General features: G+C 52.4%; 1 pseudogene; it reads right to left on the reverse strand.

The window, feature by feature from the left end:
• Positions 1 to 5,435: 5,435 nt before the first annotated feature.
• LOC149809942 (DEAD-box ATP-dependent RNA helicase 1-like) lies at positions 5,436 to 10,156 on the reverse strand (annotated as a pseudogene).
• Between the last annotated feature and the right edge of the window lie 1,375 nt (positions 10,157 to 11,531).

Genomic DNA, 11,531 nt, shown 5'->3' on the forward strand with positions numbered 1-11,531 from the left:
GATACAGCTCATTGATCGTCAGCGGTCGGAACAAGCATGCCTGTCATAAATGCGCGGGCCGCTCGCATGAGAAACATCGTCATCATTACATCACATAGATAATGGCAAGAATTAGACAACAAGCAACAAAGACAGCACATTCGAAGTGATACAGCTCATTGAACGTCAGCGGTCGGAACAAGCAAGCCTGTCATAAACGCGCGGCCCGCTGGCACAAGCTAAAACTTGAAGGGAACGCCGGTACATGATAGCATTGCCCCTACATAGGCCGATGCTGAGTTCCCATAGAGCATCTTCATCATTACATCGCACAGAGAAAGAGCAAGAGCTACGGCTTAGGCCGAAAACAACCACATCAACACATTCGAAACAATACAGCTCATTGAACGTCGGCGGTCGGGACAGGCAAGCCTGTCATGAACGCGCCGGACCGCTAGCACGAGCCAGACTTGAAGAGAGCGCCGATACATCACACCATTGCCCCTACAAAGGCCGATGCTGAGTTCACGAAGCGCGTTTGTGACAAATCCCTCCTTGATAACATCCCCTCCAGCGCTCGCTGTTGTCGCTAGAGTATTGAGCAGCGCCATAGCCCCGTTCCCCATGCGCCCAAAAGTTTCATGCGACAGTGGGCTGAAGGCATAGCCGTTGGGGTCAGCGGATTGATACTTTGTCCGCTTCAGTGATCGCGATGCGCCGCTGCGCCACCCTCTGTCTGTGCGATTTGCGCAAAGGAGGGTGCGCAGGGGTGCACCACTGAGATGTCCGCGACCGTGAGTCCGCCGGGTAGAACGAGCAAGATGTCTCCACGCGCAGCAGAGTGGGCTGCGATTGGGGCAGCTTGCACGCCAGGCAACACTCGGAGTGTTGGCTCCACAGATGATGCAATCCCAGCGCGGGAGGCAATGCGGCGCCAAATCTCTGTGAGAATGTTGTGGCGCAACGTCATGACGTGCACTGTGACAGGCAGGTCATCGCGTGGTCGACATCCCCCGCTCGCATGTACTGCCCACAGCAGCACCGGACGCCAGGTGCATTGGTAGGCATGTGCGTCAGACCGAGACGGTGGCGCATGGCGCCGGTGAAGTCCGAGCCTGTGAGCTGTAGCGCCATGGATAGTGGCAGCGTGTCCATCCATATGGAGGAAGCGCGACATGCGCAGCTGAGCATGCGAGCTAGGTCGCGGCGGCCGTCTTCGGTGTTGGTGTCGAATGATGCCAAGAGCTCGTCGCTGCGGCGCTGAGCCACGAATCGCGCGTACGTGCGCTGTACACCCGGGACTGTGTCGATACATTCCTCATCGATGTCCAGGGCGTCCGGGGGCCAGAGCTCTTTCGCCGCGCCTTCCGCGTGTAGCGCCTGCCAATCTTGCGTGAGACAGGCGCCAATGGGGCTAGCAAAGGGGCGGAATTGCTGTGGCCCGTCACGCATGGTGGTTTCAGCCATGGCTGCGGCGGATAGAAAGGAAGCCTTTGCTTCCAAGGCTGTGGTGTTGCTAATACCCATGCCTCCGTGATGGAGCGGCAGCGTCAATTGGCCGTCGCGCACATCGGCTTGTTCTGGGCGTTGCATGATAGCAAAGGTGGCCTGGGCTGCCTTGGCCTCAACTCGCTGGATGGAGTCGCTGATAAGATTCCATGAGGTGACGCGCGGTAGGTGTGCGATGCGCATCTGCGCAGACGCGCGCAGGATGGCGAATTTGTCTTGCGCCGCTAGCGGAGTGTCGAGCATGTTGTCAATGCTGCTGCAAATGGTGTCTGCCTGCTTCTGTGCAAAGGCCGTGATGAAGGCGTCCGTGCTTACGGGGGTGCCAGCAGCTGCGAGGCCGTCGGCGCAGTGAGGGCAGCAACTGCCACTGCTGTGTCGGCTGCGGCTTGTGCGTTGCGCGAGTACACCCCGCATTTGTCGGGGCGCACGTCCAGGCCTATGGATGACGCTAGGTCGCGGAGGGCAGGGAAAGCGGCGGTAACCATCTTCATCATCATCATCAGCTCAGTGTTCTTTTCAGAGCTGACTGCGAGTCCGCTACTACCCAGGGGTGCAATTTCCACTGTGAACATTTGGATTGCAAACAAGCTTTGACATTCCAAGCTTGGAAAATTATATTATTATATCATCACATAAATTACTCGCAGACAAGACTTTTGCACTAACGACCATCCCGCATGGGTACTGGTAGCTGGCTGCACAAGACGAGTAGGTATTTTACCGAACCACCATGCACTTGTGTTAGCTATTAGCAGGTACCGTTCTGTTCAGAACAGGCAGCAGTCTTGCAGGAATCCTCTCCTGCTCAGGGGAGCAGAGACTCGCACCTCCTAGGATCTTAGTGGGGGCGATGATGCAGGCCTTGAGGCCATGCTTAGCCTGGAAATCATCCAGCTTGAGGCGCACGCCACACCCGCGAAGCAGCACCACGTGGCAATGTTCTTCCCCATGGCTGCTCGCTGCACGTTGACAGGGTGATTTCGCAGCTTTGCTCTCAAGCATGTTGAAATTTGGTTCACAATTGCGCTGGTGTGCTTGGCCTGCAAACAGGACAAGAAACCCCATGAAAGCACTGATGTGTCTTTGAAACACTCTACCGCATCGAGATGGACACTGGCAACTACCCACGCAATCGGTTGACGCTCGTTGTGCCTTGTTCAACGATCCCATCGTCCTGGGGATGCTTCCTTCGTGAACCAGGGCTTCGCCAGATTGTGTTTCGACCCCGATTCTAGTACCCAAAGTGCATGCAATTGGAGCACCTGAACCCGCAAATTGCACGGCCTGGCAAAACGCCGATTGCAAATGTTTCCAGGAATGCTGCTCGCCATGGCCCTCACGTGTATTGATGATGATGATGCATCTTTTACAGCACTACCGCATCCATATTGCCTTCACCAATTCATGTAGGTCACGTAAAGCAGCCAGTGGCACATGTGTTTCGATTGCGGTGCACAACTTCTCTCTTTCTCAACAGTTCACCTGTGATGATGGAAGAACGAGGTGTGCTGTGCACATAGAAATGTGTACGCCGCCGCCTGCGCACACTTCACATCAGATTCTCGCAATCATGAAAGCGGCAAAGCAGCAGCTGAGGGAAGTCTGGGCCCTCCATATCACTGACGGCGACATTCGCAACTCCTGGAATGTTGCCTGCTTCGTCCCTGGCTGAAATGGCGTCACTGCCTTAGCCATCAAGATTATGTAATTGCACGCTGACCATGCGTCCTCGCAAAAGCAGCCCTTGCAGCATGTCGCAGTTCCGGCAGATGCAACGACTTGGCATTCACCAGCAATAACGTCTTAACATCTCTCTAGATATTCTAATGCGGGACAAGCAGGGGAGCTGCGCCCCTTTGCTGTGCAAATTGGAGTGCCCAATGGACCAAGCACGGGCGGGATGCAGACCGACAAGACGTAAACTGCCACACATTGCAATGATGACGATGTTGCATCTTTTTTAGCCACTACCAATGAGCTGACTAATTGCAAGACGCCCCCGTGCTCATCCTCGAGCACCTACTTTGGCATTGTGACCCGGTGCTTCGCCAGATTGTGGCTCGGCCGCCAAATTTATCCCCCCAAATTAAAGCTTTTCAGGCATCTGGACGCACAAAGTGCACGACCTAGTAGTGCTGTTGTGTCTGTACAGCAGTCCTACCTCTGTGGAGTCATCTTTGGGCTTGCTTTGAAGCAGCTTCAGGTTGTCTTTCAGAGGATCTGTGTTACTAACACTGTCGGTGAGACCAGGGCCCCTGTACCACCACCCCACATCTGTGCTCTGTCGCGTATTTCACTTGTACCTTGTAGTCAGGGTAGTCCGGTAGCTTCAAGCCTGCAGCGCGAGATGCTTGTGGTTGGGTAAAAGGATTGGGTAAAAGTAGGAACATAAAAACAGCTCAGACCACGGAATCTTGCAAGTAGTGCTTCTTTCTGTGCTCCGGTGCCAACACTTGATAATGATTTGATTCAGATGCTGGCGCTTGGAAACGTACCGTCAAGGTGCTGACACAGGATCGGACCCTCGACGTCGAAGTCTCGGTCCACTCGACGATGGAGGACAGTATCCGTTGTGTCGTCTATGGTAGCAAAATTGCACTTGAAGGCTATGTCCCCAGGGTTCATGCTGCAGCCGGCCCCGATACTCTCGAACGCCCCCCGTCCTCGGTACGTTAGCCTGGGCTCGTAGCCGAAAAATGCCCAAGTGCGCAGTGTCACTTCCACACGCTCGCCCAGGCTCAACGGAGTCCATTAGCCCGGTCAAGCCAGCCGCTGCGTTACATTGGTCGTCAGCACTCGAGCTGGTGTGATTCGAGATGCAACGACGGTTCGGCCCCGTCGGCAATGCGAAGAACCGTGAGGTATTGCGACGAATGGCATAACATGCCTCCTTAACTGGGAAGGCTTACGATGCAGAATGTTGATTACAATGGTCTGTTTCGTATAATCGTGGGTACATTATCCTTGCAAACGCGTGCACCGCATGTTTGGAAAGTGTACGATGTGCACAAACCTGCTACTGCGTCGAAGATAGGTGTATCAGCCACTTGAAGAGGGGTCATATCCGCCATCTGAGGAAGATTTACATCGCCAATTCCATCAACCAGCAGAAACACCATCCTTCTGTCTGCCATTCTGTGTCGCCGAAATCACGGATCTCGCTTTGAGATTGAGATGAGGCGCCAAGCTGTATCTTCTATGAATTCGCGTTAATATGTCACAAAGCTGAAGCGATGTTCCCTCGGGCGAGGTGACCCAAAGTCATCGCTCCAATTATGCGCTCAGGGTTTCCCCCCTAACAATTCACACATGGACTGCGCTACACTGCATACATGCTGGCGACATAAGTTCCACGAGGATGATCAATAGCGTGTCTTTCCTCTCTGAGTGTGCGGGAATGGCTGATTGTTGCAGCCTTCTTGGCCCACGACCGACTATGGGTGCCGCATGTACGGCACACGTTTACGATCCTATCACTAGTCGAACAAACAAGACACATGGACGGTTTTCAAAGGCTTTCTAATGATGTCTTCCTGATGCGCAGATCTCAGCCCCTCGCTGTCCCGTCATGCTATCCTTCGAGTTGAACTCGCCGGACGGCTGATTCGACATACTCTGTCGACGGTTGCATGCCGCGAACGTAGACGGACACCTCGAGAACCAGGGCGCCAGCATAGCGCATAGACGCTGAGCTCAAAGCCTTACCAAGGCCTTTGGACAAAGGTCTCCAGGCCGTTTTCATCCGCAAATCCCGCAAGCGTGCAGGGCACGACCCCCCTGCATGCCCGATTCCTGTACCTTACCAACAGACTACGATCCGCAACAAACAGCCATGCACTTACCCGCACGCATTGTGCGGCGCCCGCGGATTCATCAAGCGTATGGCATAATCGTCGGTAGGTCAGGCGGGTCTGACTCCGGCCCCAGCAGCCAAATTCACAGTCTAATCATTTGTCCTCGAGCAATTCACGTGCAACACTTGCTTTCATCGACGCCATGGCCACGTCAACTTCTCCTTGTACAGACGCCCAAACGGCATCGCCAATACTGTGATCTTGCACGTAATTGTTGTCTGCCTTTCGTAACATCGCCTTGAAGGGTCCGACGTGCTCTTTCCTCAAGATCGTGAATACACAGCCTGATGCGCCCGCCCTGGCCGTCCGTCCAGCGCGGTGCACATACGTGTTGGCATGAGCTGGCATGTCGTAGTTGACGACATTGACAACCCAGCAACATCCATACCTCGAGTAAAAGCGTCTGAAGCTACGAGAATACTGCAGCAGCATCGATCTGTCACTTCCATCAAATTGCGATTGCCTATCGCCTGACCTGTCGACAGAATCCAGGTGTGCATCTGATACAGGTCAGACTCATCGTGAGTCACGGATGTGCGTGGGTGTTGGTGTTATTGTTGTGTATAGTAGCGTGCGTGACTGAGTATCCATCTCTCATGCTGATGCCGCCGCACATCAGTTGGGGGTCTTTGAGATTCTAGTTGGGTGCAATTTGGTTGCGTTGCGTGGACCAATCCTGTCAGAAAATCAAGGCAATCGTTGCCATCAGACCAGCCCAGCAGTATGGGTCTTCCGGGACGACAACGGAGAGATAGAACCAAACTATGGGACAGACGGGGTTGCAATATGTACAATATCTCAGAGTGCGATGCCATTGTCATCAAAGCCACTGCCTTCAACTCATGGACATCCTGACATTTTACCAGAAGAGCGTTAGATAGGGCACAAGCCACTGCCTTCAGCGCATGGACATCCTGGCATTTTACCAGAAGAGCGTTGGATAGGGCACAAAAGACCCAAAACGTTTGCAACCAGCCCTTACTACTTGCTCTTCTCGCTGTGAACATTCATCTTGCTACAAAACACAGAAACGATGGCAAAAGTCTCCAAGAGCGCACGTGTTTGAATATACGTCAAACCAGGTCATTCCCCACAGGGCACGGTGCATCCAGTCGCTTCAAACATCCGTGAAAACGCAACTAAGTTGTCCAATTGATATCCAATTCGGCAGCAGAAAAAGGGGCACGCACTGGAGGCTGCCGTCGCGGAAGCGGGCAAGCGACGCGGCACGTTCTTTATCGGGGATGAGGGAGCTGTGCTCTGCAATGCTGGAACCAATGCAGGGACAGCCTCGCAGCAGAAGCGCTAATCGATGGGTTGCTTCCAAGCTGGACGTGAAGACAAGCGTCTTCTGTGGCGCAAGCTCTCGCAACAACGCCACCACAGCCACCGGCTTCTGCGACGCTGACGTCACCACCTTGAACTCGCGCAGCGTGTCGGGCAGTTTATGGCTACTGTCCTGCCCGTCTAGCGCAACATACCTGAAGCGTGTTGCTGATAAGCTCCATGTGTGGTCAGCTCAAGTGCAGCGACTCATACAGGAAGATCACAAGCTCTGGCATTTGAAACATGCGTGCCTGCATGAACCTGGTGTTCCTGGGATAAGTGTGCACGGTCACATGCATTTGCAAGCGATTCAGAGAGGGTGGCAACATCCACATGGCGATATAACATCGAGAGCATATCCTAAACAGTTGATTTAAGGACACGAACCAGAACGGACCTTCAAGATCAATGAAGAAAGCGGCGAGGTGGAACGCACCGTGGGGCATGCAACAAAAGGCGCGCCACTTTTGCAGGGTCTTGAGTCAGCGTAGCTGACACTACCAGCTTGACCACGCGACGGTGGTCGCGCACGTGGTCGCGCCCCATATGATGCGACGTATGACCGTGCACAGCTGCCAGGACTTTGGGCAGCCACCCCTGATAGTCCTGCCTCAGAAGCCTATCTGTCTCATCCACTACCTGGATCCACATGACACGTGTTGCATCCACAGAACTTCGCAGTAGCTGTCGAGGTGCTGCATCAAGAGCTTGCTCATCGAACCTCGTTGTGTGCCTTTCGCGGACATAGCCTCTGGGTATGTCCAATAAGAAGGTTAGGTCAGGAAGAGACGCTAGTTGATACGTTATCTGGCTATAAAATTGGGATTTTGCGACTTTCCAACTAGGACAAGAAAGCACCTGTCGGCTTGTTACAGACACCTGGAGGTGTTGCTTTCAGCATTCCATTCAGCAACATAACCCCTTAATGGTTGTCCACCAGGAGTCTGATGACAAGCAGCAATCTGAGCCACTCAGCAGATCAGATCAGATAGCATTTACGACTCTCACACTATGGCAAGGTGACCGCCCCTCCCTGCGAAACGTTGTGTGAGCAGCTCCTCATTACTGGCCTGAATTGATACAAAGATACAAAGTAATCGAAGTATCACTCTTCATTATGAGCCGAAAAACGATTCCAACACACATATGACGAGCCTTCTAATTTGCCGCTGCATCTCGCATCAACGGCAACACATTCCCCGAGCATGATCGCACCAAGAACTCCAAAGCCGATATGCGCAGGGCTGGAGTGTGTTCAAGATGATGAACCAGCCGGCCCGGAGTCGCCATGAGGATGGTGACAGAGCGACGAGCGGCAGGGACAGATACCGCAAGGTGCACACCATCATCACACAAATGGTCTCGCCAGCTAAGACCAAAGTCCTCCCTCCCCCGTTTCTGTTGTCCCCTCCACCTCCTCCCCCCTCCCCCCCCCTCCGAGTCAGCCATGAGCGCGTCGCGTGCACTGTCAACCGTCATTAAGGTCCCGGAATCGGCGCCCTGGACCGTATGGAGCATCGGAAGCATAGTACTCCACGTTGCTGTGGCTGCACAGGGGGCCGCGCCCTCGAGCATGGCTGACTCCTCGTGCACGCTTCCGCTGCCGTTCATCAGACCTGCCTTCAGCCCGGGCATGTGCTTGCAGAGGCTGGACACGACATCGTACACCTGCATCCAATGGATCGATTTTGATCAAGCAAGCTGTCGAGCAAGTGAAGCAGCCTCCACCCTCGCTTCCACAGTGCTGTCAGACTCGCAAGCATGCCGATCAAAATGAAGCATACAGAACGTAAATAGACATGCAGCAGGATCGTGCATTGTAGCCTAATGAGTAGAACTGTCTACCCACCGAACTATCTGTTCATGGGCAGTTCTCAACATATCGGCCAGGCATGTGCACCTGCTCCGCCTCCCGATGTGTCTGAACAGCATAAACATTCAAAGGAGCCAGCTACCGGGGCACAGCAGGAGACGAGGAATGCGGTTGAGGGCAGCGACGTCGCTGCAATTCAATCATTCTAGGCTGTCAGCTTTCCAAGGACTTGACAACCTTGAAAGGCTGTCACGACTTTCTTTTTCACCACGTTTAGCCGCCCTGCTCACCCCAAAAATTACTTGGCACAGTTGATCGCACCGACCCCGTGGCAGTCGCCGAGAAAAAACACGCCTTGCTGTCTGTCACAGGTGCTCTCAGAAAGAAAGAAAAAACCCTGGTACGCCTGCCTTGAAAGGCTGGCGTGTTTAACGAGGGAGACAATGCAAAGGTGCAAATTCTCGCGGCACTTGGACGAACGCAGCAGGGTGCTGTCGGAAGTGTGTGTCAGAAGCTGCACCTGTCGTGCTAGGTCCCGGGTGGGGAGGACAACAAGGGCACGGACGCCATCCCGGTGAGGGCATTCAGTACAGCGTTGCACAATCGGCAGCAAGTACGCTAGGGTTTTGCCGCTTCCTGTTGGAGCTGCAATGCACAGGTCGTGGCGCTGACTCATGCCGCCTGCCAGCACGTGCCATGCTGCTGCTTGCACTGGGAAAAGCTCTGAATAACCCCCTGAATGAGGTGCCGCCAGTTAGCCAGAAGCAGGCACTCTGATCTGTGGCAATTTTCGAGGACGCACCACATCCCGCAGGTGTGCCTTGATTTGTGCCTCCAATTGAGAAGATGTGCACAGAGCTATACGGATTTCAATGAATGAGTCAATAATTGGGTGATGGTATTAACAAAACCAAACTAAACAACTAAACTGATTCCCAAGTAGTTCATGGAGTTGCCAATGACCATGAGGATTCTGTAGTGTTGTCAAAAGATACATCCTCATCATGAAAGACACGGGGTTACCAGACGATGATTCCACATGCTTGTGACAATTGGTGCACTGATCTCTTTGCATGTAAACTCAGCAGCGACGCTCAGTGAAAGCCATGTTGTTTAGAACCTGAAAAGCATTGTGGGACTTGTAGCCACTCAAAGCCACGGACCACAAAGTTTTGAGCATGCGAGACACAGCATACCTAAGTGAAGAGCAGCTGATAAGCGCTTGTGCATGCCTCCCACCAGGTGCAGCGCAACTCCTTGACCTTTTGAGACGTTGATGGGGACTTTCATCCATGGCAGCACCACCTTGCTCTTCTTTACAGGCCGCCGATTCTCTTCCTGCAACACTGGCTACATCAACATCACAAATCCCTTTGCCACACCGGAGCATTCGGGAGAGAACAGCCAACTATACATATATGAAAGTATATTTTATACAATATACAATTTTCCAACCAAGTACAGTTGTGGGTATGCTTGCTTTTTTGCATGGTTGGGAAGTGTAGGGGATGGGTTCAGTTCTGGCCAGTTATGCAATGTGGCCCTGAACGAGCTCCCAACATACATGTTTGCTGTATTGTGACAGGAAACAGGTATAAGTTCATGCACGCTACGGCAACGTTCGCGTCACCAGTACCTTTCGACCGTCCTGAACGTTTGGTGGCCGGGATTCCATTACGTCGGTTGAAGGCATGTTGATTAAAAGGAGTCACATAAAAACACAATTTCACAGCCGTTTCCAAATGCAAGCCATCATGTCGTCAAATTGCGATTCCAAGCTGGCTGTTATAGGGTTCCAACAAACCATCAGTCGAATGAATGAATTATTTCCGAACAAACGAAAAATTCTTTGAGCTTTGCGTTTAATTCACTACATTTGACATGTTCGGATGTGCAAGACATTCCAGGAAGGGCAGCAAAATTCTCATGCATCGCTTTGTCAAGGCGGCGACTATGAAAATCAAAAGTCATCACAAATGTAAAACCAAAGTACATTCAGCTTAATTCAGCATAAAAAGCGTGGAACGTGAAATGACCTTGCTAAGAGTTGGTCGTACGTTCGTTCAAGACTCGGCTTGTACCGTGATAGCTGGCCTATTTCTGTAGTTCATGTCTGCCCTGCGGCATGTTCCAACGACTTGGCACCGTCAGAGTCCCGGACACAATGTCAGGCATTGATCATTCTGATATAGGAATTTTTGATATCCGCTTATTGAACATTTTTATTGGTAGGGAATGTGCTACAAGTGCCAGAACCCTACAAACCACATTCAGGTGGAATAGGCTAATCGATTCTAGGGTGCGTCTGCTTGGACACGCCACCGCAGGCCACCATCACACGCAGTTGACAGCAAACTTCACAGCTATTTGTTAATTCGCAGTGTGAGGTATTTCTCTGATCTTGCGTTATTGACATCTATTCAGAGATACCACGAGCACTGCATCATTTTCAATTTCTTTGTCTGGGGCTCACTGCCTTTTCCGGCGCATTCGTCATCAGGCCAGTGCGAATGCATTGTCATATTCATGTGTGTGTATCGTTTGCGTTCATTTGCAACAATCCAGGAGCTTTCAATTTTGTTCGACACGCATGTTTGCGACTATCATGTTGCAATTCTGGCATCCGAAACGTCGCTTTGCGTGATTGAAGGGGGGCGCGTTTAATAGTCTTCAGTGATCTTCATCAGCCGGTGTGAGCTCTTCTCTCAACGCGGATATTGTTTCGTCGTAGTCGTTTTGTCGTGCAGTTGCTTGAAATCGTCGAAACACGGTTTCTTGGTTGCCTGGCTGTACAGTTCAACCCATCGACCCCATTGCCACGAATTGACATGGCAGCTTTACAATGAACCTGTAACTGCGTAAGTGGTGTGCCTTGCACCCATCGGTCGTTTGTTCTTCCATGGTGTCCTTGGTCGCCTTGGCTGGTGTGCTGCACCACCGTGACGTAGAGAGAAAGTGGAGGCAGCAACGTGTGGCCGTTAATGATTCATCAATATTTTATTCAGTCCGTCCTCCAAGAAGGCATTACTCTTTGGAGATCCCAGTGATCT

Source organism: Nuphar pumila, unplaced genomic scaffold (genome assembly GCF_984573655.1).
Source record: "Nuphar pumila unplaced genomic scaffold, dmNupPumi1.hap1.1 HAP1_SCAFFOLD_656, whole genome shotgun sequence".
NCBI classification, from domain to species: domain Eukaryota; kingdom Viridiplantae; phylum Streptophyta; class Magnoliopsida; order Nymphaeales; family Nymphaeaceae; genus Nuphar; species Nuphar pumila.